At 53.2% G+C, this 10,636-nt stretch overlaps 1 pseudogene; it reads right to left on the bottom strand.

The window, feature by feature from the left end:
• Positions 1-2,246: 2,246 nt before the first annotated feature.
• Positions 2,247-10,248, bottom strand: LOC128949297 (28S ribosomal RNA; annotated as a pseudogene).
• Positions 10,249-10,636: the final 388 nt, after the last annotated feature.

The raw sequence follows: 10,636 nt of genomic DNA, 5'->3' as shown, positions 1-10,636 counted from the left end.
TTTCATCTTAGACCTCCTCGTTTCCACAGGGGCAACTGCTTCTGGCTGTGACTGCCTTTGCAGTTCAGCTGGAACCAGGACAGTTGTAACATCTGTGGGTTCCGCTGCTGCACCATCAGACTCTCCCTCTTTGAGGCAGGAGGAGGTTTTCTCACCAGCTGGGGAAGTGTATTCCTTCAGCATCCAGCCCATCTCACACATCTCCTTCACCAGACCCCCCACCCAATCTGCGTGGTTCATTTCTGAGGTGGGCTGTGGGGCATGGTCAGGCTCTGGGGTGTTGAGGATTTTTTGCAGGTTGAGGAGCTCTTGCTAGACAATGGCCATATTCAGCCGATGCACAATCCAGCCTGCTTGTACTAGTGGACAATGAACACATTCACAAATAATGGATAATGGACATATTAAGAAATGGGGTCAGTATATCCTTGAGAAAGATACAAGAAGAAGAGTCATCAGGAATCAGCAAATTTGTCAGCAAGCTTGGGAGAGTGAGAAAAAAGAGAAAGCAATGGGTGGGCCAGACAACCACAGCAAGATGCACAAAAAATTAGATGATCTAATCAGCATTTTAATTCAGATGTGTAAACAGCTAGGATTAACCAATCATGTATTAGCTAGAGATGTGTGGGCAGTAGAAAATTATTATAAATCTAGTCTTTTTAGGGATAATAAATTTGGCTTCACTGGATCATACTGGTCATGGTGTGATGTCCCTGAACCTCCACACCCCACAACTGGGCTCCTGGAAGTCTTCATCTATGTCACATTCCGTGGGTTTTTATTTACTCCTTATTTGTCCATCCTGTAGAAAAGGATTGGTGTCAGTGGGAAACTGACATTGCTTGTTTGAAGGGGAGCCCACCCATCCTGCCTGAGGATGATGAACTCCTCTGTTTTAAAGCCTCTTTTTGAGGGTCTCTTCTTGGGTCTTCTACAGGTTGGTTTTTTGTTTCCTCTCCCCCAGGCTGTCCTGGCCTGTGCTGGGAAAAGCCCAGTGCAGGGACATCTGTGCACCCTGGGATCCCAGGGTCCCGGGCATCTGCATGGGGATTGGCAACATAACAAAGGACTGTCTGGAGGCCTTTGGAAATGGGAATTTATGGACAGGTGGGACTGCTCAATCTGACTGCACCACGCCCTTACCTCTGGATCTCCTTCCTGCTTGGCAGGGTTCAGTTTCCAGGTAGTGTGGGCAAGGAGTGGCACTCACCTGCACAGAAAGGCTTCTGCCTTTTGTCCCTGTAGCTAAACCCAGGGTGAGAGTCCTCCTTTAGTGCTCAAAGAAAGGAAAGGAAATCCCAGAAGGGATGTGCTCTGTCTTTGAAACCATTACCAATTGTGAGGAACATCCCTCACTAGAGTAGGATGTGTCCCTGATCAAAGAAGGTCACCCTTCTGACCAAACTGATCCCAGCCCAAAAGCCAGGCCTTATGCTGGGCTCTGGAAGGGGTTCTGCAGGCAATGTGCTCAGGGGAGAGACCTCCATTGGCCTCACTTCTCTCAGGGACAACACATCCCATCCCATCCCATCCCATCCCAAGGGTTCCCAAGGATGGCCACAGACAAGAGGAATGGGATCCAGCACACTTAACGACTGCGTCGAATATCAGGTTTAGGACTTTCCCAACCAGACAGTCATGAACCACATATCCTGAATTTGAAGTACATTTGAAAATAAAATAAAAAATAAAACCAGGATATTTAACAAGGACCTTTCCCCAAGGAACTCCAGGGCTGCACTGAGCAGGTTCTGGGGCAGAACACATTCCACAGCTGGCCCAGGAGCCCCACAGCAGTGCTGGGGGGTCCCTGACCCTCAGGCCCACTGAGGCTCTCCTGGGCCAGGGAGCTGCCTCAGCTGCCACAGCACTCAGGCACCACACAGGTGCCTCAGTCCCACCAGAGCACAGCCACCCACGAGAGGGTGAGACTCTTCTGCCACACACCAGGAGTGGAGAGGAACCTCCCAGGCCCCTTCACTGTCCCTTGGCACATTCATTTCAGCCTGACCCTCAAAGCCCTGCTCAGCAACATCCCCCACTAGAGTAGGATGTGTCCCTGGTCAAAGGAGGTCACCCCTCTGACCAAACTGATCCCAGCCCAAAGGACAGGCCTTCTGCTGTGCTCTGGAAGGGGTTCTGCAGGCAACGTGCTCAGGGGCGAGATCTCCATTGGCCTCACTTCTCTAAGGGATAACACATCCCATCCTATCCCAAGGGTTCCCAGGATTACTACTGCAACAACACATCGTCAGAAGGGTAAAACTAACCTGTCTCATGACGGTCTAAACCAAGCTCAGATTCCCTATTAGTGGGTGAACAATCCAACGCTTGGTGAATTCTGCTTCACAATGATAGGAAGAGCCGACATCGAAGGATCAAAAAGCGATGTCGCTATGAACGCTTGGCCGCCACAAGCCAGTTATCCCTGTGGTAACTTTTCTGACACCTACTGCTTAAAACCCAAAAAGCCAGAAGGATCGTGAGGCCCCGCTTTCACGGTCTGTATTCATACTGAAAATCAAGACCAAGCGAGCTTTTGCCCTTCTGCTCCACCGGAGGTTTCCGTCCTCCCTGAGCTTGCCTTAGGACACCTGCGTTATGCTTTGACAGGTGTACCAACCCAGTCAAACTCCCCACCTGCCACTGTCCCTTGAGCAGGTCGCGGCCGCCACGTGCCGGCCGCTTGGCGCCAGAAGCGAGAGCCCCCCTCGGGGCTCGCCCACCCTGCCTCACCAGGTAAGTGATCAGAGTAGTGAAAACGATCAGAGTAGTGTTATTTCACTGACGGCCGGGACACCGGCGGGCGGGTCGCCCCGCACCGCCGAGCGCACGCCTGGCTTCCCACTTATTCTACACCTCTCATGTCTCTTCACAGCGCCAGACTAGAGTCAAACTCAACAGGGTCTTCTTTCCCCGCTGATTCCGCCGAGCCCGTTCCCTTGGCTGTGGTTTCACTGGATAGTAGGCACGGACAGTGGGAATCTTGTTCATCCATTCATGCATGTCGCTAATTACATGACGAGGCATTTGGCTATTTAATAAACACATACAAATTGTATATGTTCCTTTTCCGGGTTAAGTAAGGTGGCCCGTCCACCTGAATGACCAAATTGGAATTTATAGCCCAAAATGGGCCAGACGCGGTTATGACGGATGAACCCCTCCCACCCAAAAACCGATTCCACTGTCCAGCGAACCTGTCGAGAGGAGAGGCCTAGTTTATTTACCAAGTATTTACACAGATACAATTGATCTAGCTTTGCTAACGAATATATATACAATGTCAACGGAGGTGAAGAGTACTTTGGATGCTAGGGCCCACATGGTTCTCTCTAGCCTCGTTTTAGAGAGACCAAGGGCGGTCAGCAACTCAGTATTATTGCCAAACCATTTGGTACGGGCTCCCATGGGGAAACCAACATATTCAATGTCATCAGCATTGGTCAGTTGTTGAATTTGTGTATGAAGGCGCTGATATTTTTGGCCTTCTCCAAGGCGGCCTCACTCAATGAGACACCAGAGTACTCATACCTCACAGTCACATTGACCACAACCGCCTTAGAACCTTTGACAAAGATTAAAACCAATTTAAATAGTTCATTTACATAATCCCTCAGGTGTGGCTCCTCAAAAACTGTCCAACACTCCCTCTTAGCCTCCTCGCTAAGGGTCTCACAGATGGCGTTGTGTCTCTTAATCCTGGCATCTTGAGTGATGGCACAGTTTCTGACAATGTGGGCTGCGGTCTCAAATCTAGCTCCACAATATCTACATGATTGAACAACATTCTCTTGCTTACCCCTAGCCAGGAATTCTCTTGTTGGGTAGACATGCGCTCTGAGTTGTAGGGCCGTAATTAGTTTACAGTGAGGTATGCCCTTAAACTGCCTTATCCAGGCATTACTGATCTCATCATTCTCGAAATGCTCAATCCCATGGCCCTGGGCAACCAGATGGGTCCATTTATGAAATTCTCGTTTCCTCCAGTTACAAGGTCTTGGGTAACGAATCTTAGGGATGGGTGCTTCCCATTCCAGCCAGGCTCCATCATCGCCCCCCAACTCTACCAATGGTAAAGGCTCCCAAATTGATGGGATGGACTCTTGTGTCCCCCCTGCTTTCAACCACAATTTTTCAAATAACCGTTCCAGATATACTTCCTTTAGATACTTCACAAGAGTCTCATCCGAATCTATGGAGTCTTCGCGCCTGAATACTTGGAATGAGCAACGCCAACTTGATGAGGTCTAAACCGCCATCTTTAAAACTCGAATACAAGATCGCATCACATGTACTTGGGGGAAGATGAAGCCATTCCTTAACCGTGTTACGAATTAATTGGTCAAGGGATTCAAGTAGGCCCACCTTGACTTCAGTATGGTCAGCCAGATATATCAGTCTCGGGATGGTATAGGTCCTGAGTATATTGACTTTCTGAAGAGGTTTTAAGGGCGAACGACCAATCCGATGAAGCCCATCCATGAGCTTCTCTGATAGTCTAGGATCTGCAAAGCCAGTCCAGGGGTCAACCCATGTGCTGAAGTACCTTTCTGAGCTCCCTGGGTCGATCATGTTAAGGGGGGATCCATTAATCACCCACGTGGGACAATCATTGATAGTATACGAGTCCCTTGTAGGCTTGATGTAAAAGCCATGACATTTTCCCCCCTGCGTACTGAGGCCAGTAAGATTGCAAAAGGCCTCCAAAATTTTGATGTTATGACACATGCCTTCCCAAGAGTCACTCAGCAGCACCAAGTCATCGGCAAATGCCATGGCCGTAAATTTCCAGCCCCCATGATGGAAAACCTCACCTTCATTCTCGAGTTTATATAGAAGGTGGTGCATCACTAAAATTGAGCAGCAAAGGTGACATGGGGTCGCCTTGCTTGACACCTGAACGAATGTATATGGGGTCTGTCCTTTCTCTTCCCATGGAAATGCACGTCTTAACATCCCGATACATTTCCCTCACCAACTCTATCATGTGTGGATCCACCCCTCTCTGGACCAGACCCTCAAATACATGTTGATGACAGACGGTGTCAAATGCCTTAGCAATGTTCACGAACAGAACCCCCAGATGTTTATGCTCTCACTTAGCTGTTCCACCACAAGCTGTAACAACTTGAGGTTTTCGGCACAACCTGATGCGCAAATGAAACCCTGTTGCCGGGGGTTGATGAGACATGCTTTGGACAGCCTCGCAGTAGCGATCCTGGAAAACAGCCTAATCACCATTGAACCAATAGTAATAGGCCTCCAGTTATTGATATCACCAAGCTTCTCTGCATCTGAAGACTTGGGTATCAAGACTGTCCTGCAGTCCCGCAGTCCCGCAGCGCATCTGGAACAGTACCGGTGATAAGCCAGAGGTTGAAGATCTCAGTCAACCGGGAAAACTTTGGGCCTTTTGCAAAAATCTGACCAAAGTGATCCCATCTGGCCCAGGAGCAGAGGTTTTACACATCTCTCTCATGTTCTTATCAATCTCTTTTCCAGTAATTAGGGCCTCGAATGTGGTGTTAGCCGCCTCCTTATATGGAGGGAAATTCAGTAGGCCACCAAATATACCAGATGTATCCCACCTTCTTTTAAATTGATCGTGGAGAACACTTGATGGTAATTGGCACTGAGAGGCTTCCGTGCTGTCCAGGATGACGCATGAGGCGCCTTCTACGTAACTCGTACAGCAGTTGGAACCTCAAGAATTATCCCCTCTTAATAGCTCTTTTGCGTATCCAATTTGATGGAGTTTTGGATGCTTTTTGGCCATGGGAGGCCTGCGTCTTTTGACCCTTGATAGATTTAGTTTGGCTAGGCACACCCAGAATACCAAGAAACTCCTTATAAACATCCTTCACCACCCGACCTGGATCTTGCCCATCAAGAACTTTCTTGAAGGCTTCCCGATACATGGTCAATTTGCCAAACGATAATCCCGCTTTGATGACTTTCTGGAATTGGAGCTTTAACTGTCCCTCCTTGGGCAACTTAGCAGACCTGGCAGGATGTTCAATTCCAGTGGCACCTACTAGTCCTTCATGACCTTTCACGGAGAGACGCCTTTTATCACTAATCTGCTTTGCCATTTTAGTTGGAATATGCTCCGCTATAAGCTGGTTGATATTTCTCTTACTGGCAAACTCGTCCACCAATTGTACCAGAAGAGCCTCTTCCTCCTCAGTCCATACCTGTTTGTGGGCCCCTCAGGCCGATGACTCTTTGGGATGAGAAGCAACAATCCGCTCCACATTTCGCACAAGAGGATGTCTTATCCTCTTGTGCTGACCCAGGCCAATCTTAGTAGCGAACCCATGTTGGCACACCTCACAGACCCATTCCCCAGTGGGAGCCACACACACCACCCCCTTGCAGCGCGGGATGTGACAGGAGATACTGTGGTATTTTAGATTTTGTTTACCACATTTTGAACACCTGAAAATGATCTTTCTCTGCCCGTGTGTCCTTTTGAGATGGTCAATCAGCCCAAACATCCTAGTAAACCGGGTCCCACAACGAGGACAAGATGGTTGTTTGTCAGGCATGGACACGACAGGTGTTCTTGGCGTTGTACCATCACCTTCAGACCCGTGAGGAGCCTCGGGTGTTTTGGGCTCTTTGGTACCTCCCACCGCACTCTCAGCCTCATCCTGGGCTATCCCCATAGGGGAGATCTTATAGGGCTCAGGGAGTTGCCCCAAACCCTACCAAACATCCACATGACGTACACCATTTTCTTTAACAATTTTGGAGTTAAAAAACACCAAACTTGCAAGATCGAATCCCTCTTCCCTGGGCACAGAGGGCATAGATGGTAATTTGGCATCAATGACCCTTAGATGTAATGGGTCAGTCTGAGTGGTAGTCGAGATATAATGCAAAGCCATTTTGTCAGTCCGGTAAGCAATAAAGTGACAAGTCCAAGTGAGGGTAGAAGCATATAGTAGCCGACCCTCTCTCAAACTACCAACTGTGTCAACAACAGCCCATGGACAAGGCTCTGTGCAACAGCGAACTAACTGTGCCAACCTTTTTGTTTCAGCGATTCGTGAAACTATTGTTGGGTGGTGAGTCCAACGATAGGGAGGGCTGATATGCGCCCTCTCCCACACTGGGGCAGAAGTTGACTCAGTTACCACAAGGGTATCCGGCAGGGCCACGAGGAGGTGCAACTTCCGCGGCTATGCCCAGTTAGTAAATATAGTTACTCCCGCTGTTTACCCGCGCTTCATTGAATTTCTTCACTTTGACATTCAGAGCACTGGGCAGAAATCACATTGCGTCAACACCCGCCTCAGGCCTTCACAATGCTTTGTTTTAATTAAGCAGTCGGATTCCCCTGGTCCGCACCAGTTCAAAGCCAGCTGCTAGGCACCGACTGAGGCGGGGCGCTGGCCCGGGGACCGTCCCCCACACAAACTGCTGAGCCAACGCCGGCTGCGGCTGCACGCGTGCTGGCCACACACCGCGGGAACCCCACCTGCGGGAACCACTGGGGCGGCAGTGAGCAATGATGACGGCCGCCGCTGGGGCGCTGGCCGCGGCAAGGCGGAGGGCGGGCGGAGCGGGGGGAAGGTGGCGCCTGCCACAGCCGGGGCAATCCACAGGAAGGGCCCGGCGTGTGTCCAGAGTCGCCACTGTGCACGTGCACGCCCCAGCGCCCGGGCGGGCCACGTGGAGCGCGCTCACCCATGTGCGGCACCTCATCCAGCTGTGGCACGTGCCCAGCCCCACTTCGCGCCCCAGCCCAACCAACCCAGCCCTTAGAGCCAATCCTTATCCCAAAGTTACGGATCCGGCTTGCCGACTTCCCTTACCTACATTGTTCCAACATGCCAGAGGCTGTTCACCTTGGAGACCTGCTGCGGATATGGGTACGGCCCGGCGTGAGACTTACACCCTCTCCCCCGGATTTTCACGGGCCAGCGAGAGCTCACCGGACGCCGCTGGAACCGCGACGCTTTCCAAGGTGAGGGCCCCTCTCTCGGGACAAATCCATTCCAAGGCGCCCGGCCCTTCACAAAGAAAAGAGAACTCTCCTCGAGGCTCCCACCAGCTTCTCTGGGATCGGTTGCGTCACCGCACTGAGTGCCTTGCGGCGCCCGTCTCCGCCACTCTGGATTCGGGGATCTGAACCCGACTCCCTTTCGATTGGCTGAGGGCAACAAAGGCCATCGCCCGCCCTTTCGGAATGGCGCTCACCTATCGCTTAGGACCGACTGACCCATGTTCAACTGCTGTTCACATGGAACCCTGCTCCACTTCGGCCTTTAAAGCTCTCATTTGAATATTTGCTACTACCACTAAGATCTGCACCTGCAGCAGCTCCACCTGGGCCCACGCCCCTGGCTTCGAGGTGCACCGCAGTGGCCCTCCTACTCATCACGGCCTAGCCCCCGCAGGCCTCGCATTGCCAGCGACGGCTGAGTATGGGCCCAATGCTCCAGCGCCATCCATTTTCAGGGCTAGTTCATTCAGCAGGTGAGTTGTTACACGCTCCTTAGCGGATTCCGACTTCCATGGCCACCGTTCTGCTGTCTAGATCAACCAACACCTTTTCTGGGCTCTGATGAGCGTCGGCATCGGGCGCCTTAACCCAGTGTTTGGTTCATCCCGCAGCACCAGTTCTGCTTACCAGAAGGGGCCCACTGAGCACTCACATTCCACGGCGCGGCTCCACGCCAGCGAGCCGGCCCCCTTACCCATTGAAGGTTTGAGAATAGGTTGAGATCGTTTTGGCCCCAAGACCTCTAATCATTTGCTTTACTGGGTAAAACTGCCCATTGCCGAGTGCCAGCTATCGTGAGGGAAACTTCGGAGGGAACCAGCTACTAGATGGCTTGATTAGTCTTTTGCCCCTAGACCCGGGTCGGACGACCGATTTGCATGTCAGGACTGCTACGGACCTCAACCAGAGTTTCCTCTGGCTTTGCCCTGCCCAGGCATAGTTCACCATCTTTCGGATCCTAGCATGGACGCTCACGCTCCACCTCCCCGGCCCCGCGAGGAGGCGGCGGGCAAGACGGTCCGGTGGTGCGCCCGGGGCTGCCAGGGGCAACACGTGCCCCGGGATCCCACCTCAGCCGGCGCGCGCCGGCCCTCACCTTCATTGCGCTGCGGTCTTTCGACAACGGTCCCTGACTCGTGCACGTGCTAGACTCCTTGGTCCGTGTTTCAAGATGGGTCGAGTGGGTAGCCAAAATCGCTGTGGATCCCGGGCACCCCAGCGCGGCCCGTGAGCCTAGCCTGGTGGTGCCGCGCGGTCAAAGCGCACTGAGGACAGTCCAGGCCAGTTGACAGCAGCGCCAGAGACTGGCAGGCCCAGCCCCCACACCCCTGCGCGAAACGCCGTGCTGCGAGGATGCCACCCCCCGCCCCCCCCCCGTGAGAGGCGGGGAAACGATGCCCCCCACCACGGCGCTGCTGATGTGGGGGGAGGAGGGCGCAGCGGCAGTCCTTTTCCTCGGCCCTGGGATTCGGCGAGACCTGCTGCCCGAGGGCTGTAACACCCACCGCTGCTCACGCGGCACTGGACCACCTGCCCGTCGGACCACCTGCCCGTCGGAGGCCTTCCCAGTCGACCTGGAGCCGGTCGTGGCGCACCATCACAGAGGAAATGTGCCCGGACAGGGCCAGCTGCCGGCTGGGCGGCAGTCCCCGCACCGGCCTGCACCCCCCAGCCTGCCTCCGTGGATGGGGTTCGCCCAGGGGACAGAAGGGAGGCAGAGGCGAGGTTCCGCTGAACCTGTGCCGACCACAACTCACCAGGTTGAATCCTCTGGGCGGACTGCATGGGCCCCACCCGTTTACCTCTTAATGGCTTCACGTCCTCTTGAACTCTCTCTTCAAAGTTCTTTTCAACTTTCCCTTACGGTACTTGTTGGCTATTGGTCTCATGCCAGTATTTAGCCTTAGATGGAGTTTACCACCCGCTTTGGGCTGCACTCCAAAGCAACCCAACTCCGAGAAGGCCCGGGCCCAGCGTGCCAGGGGCCGCTACCGGCCTCACACCGTCCACGGACTGCGGCCTCGATCACAAGGACTTGGGTCCCCCGAGAGCGCCGCCAGGGATTGGGACTTCCGTATGTCACATGTCCCGCACCCCACTGCGGGGCAGGGATTCGGCGCTGGGCTTTTCCCGCTTCACTCACCATTACTGAGGGAATCCTCGTTAGTTTCTTTTCCTTGGCTGACTAATATGCTTAAATTCAGCGAGTTGCCACGTCTGATCTGAGGTCGCAAGGCCAAAGCTTGGCCGCACCTCCTGGCCCATGCAGCTCCTAAAGAAGCAGCATGCCAACAGGCCAACTGCCAGCCAGCTTCTCCCACCTATTACCCTCACCTTCCTCCCCACTGGCACCCACGCGCCAGGGGAAAATAAAGCCAGAGGGAGAGAAGCGGAGACAGAGTGCCCCATCCCGGAGATGAGAACCGAAAAGGGAGTGTGGCAGAGACAGCCCTGATGGGGGACCAGGCGGCACGTGATGGCCTTGGTGGAGAGAGAGAGAAAAGCCATGGTGCTATTTGCGCCCTGAGACCACGACAGAAGAGGAGGAGGGCAGGCGAAAGGAGGAGGGGGTCGGAACATCTGTCCCCAGCGCTCTCGCCTCACGCGCACATGCAGTGG

The sequence above is a fragment of the Melozone crissalis genome, unplaced genomic scaffold (assembly GCF_028551555.1).
Source record: "Melozone crissalis strain CALT ecotype California unplaced genomic scaffold, PUWL_Pcris_2 ptg000218l_1, whole genome shotgun sequence".
NCBI classification, from domain to species: domain Eukaryota; kingdom Metazoa; phylum Chordata; class Aves; order Passeriformes; family Passerellidae; genus Melozone; species Melozone crissalis.
This window is presented reverse-complemented; position numbering and strand designations above follow the sequence as displayed.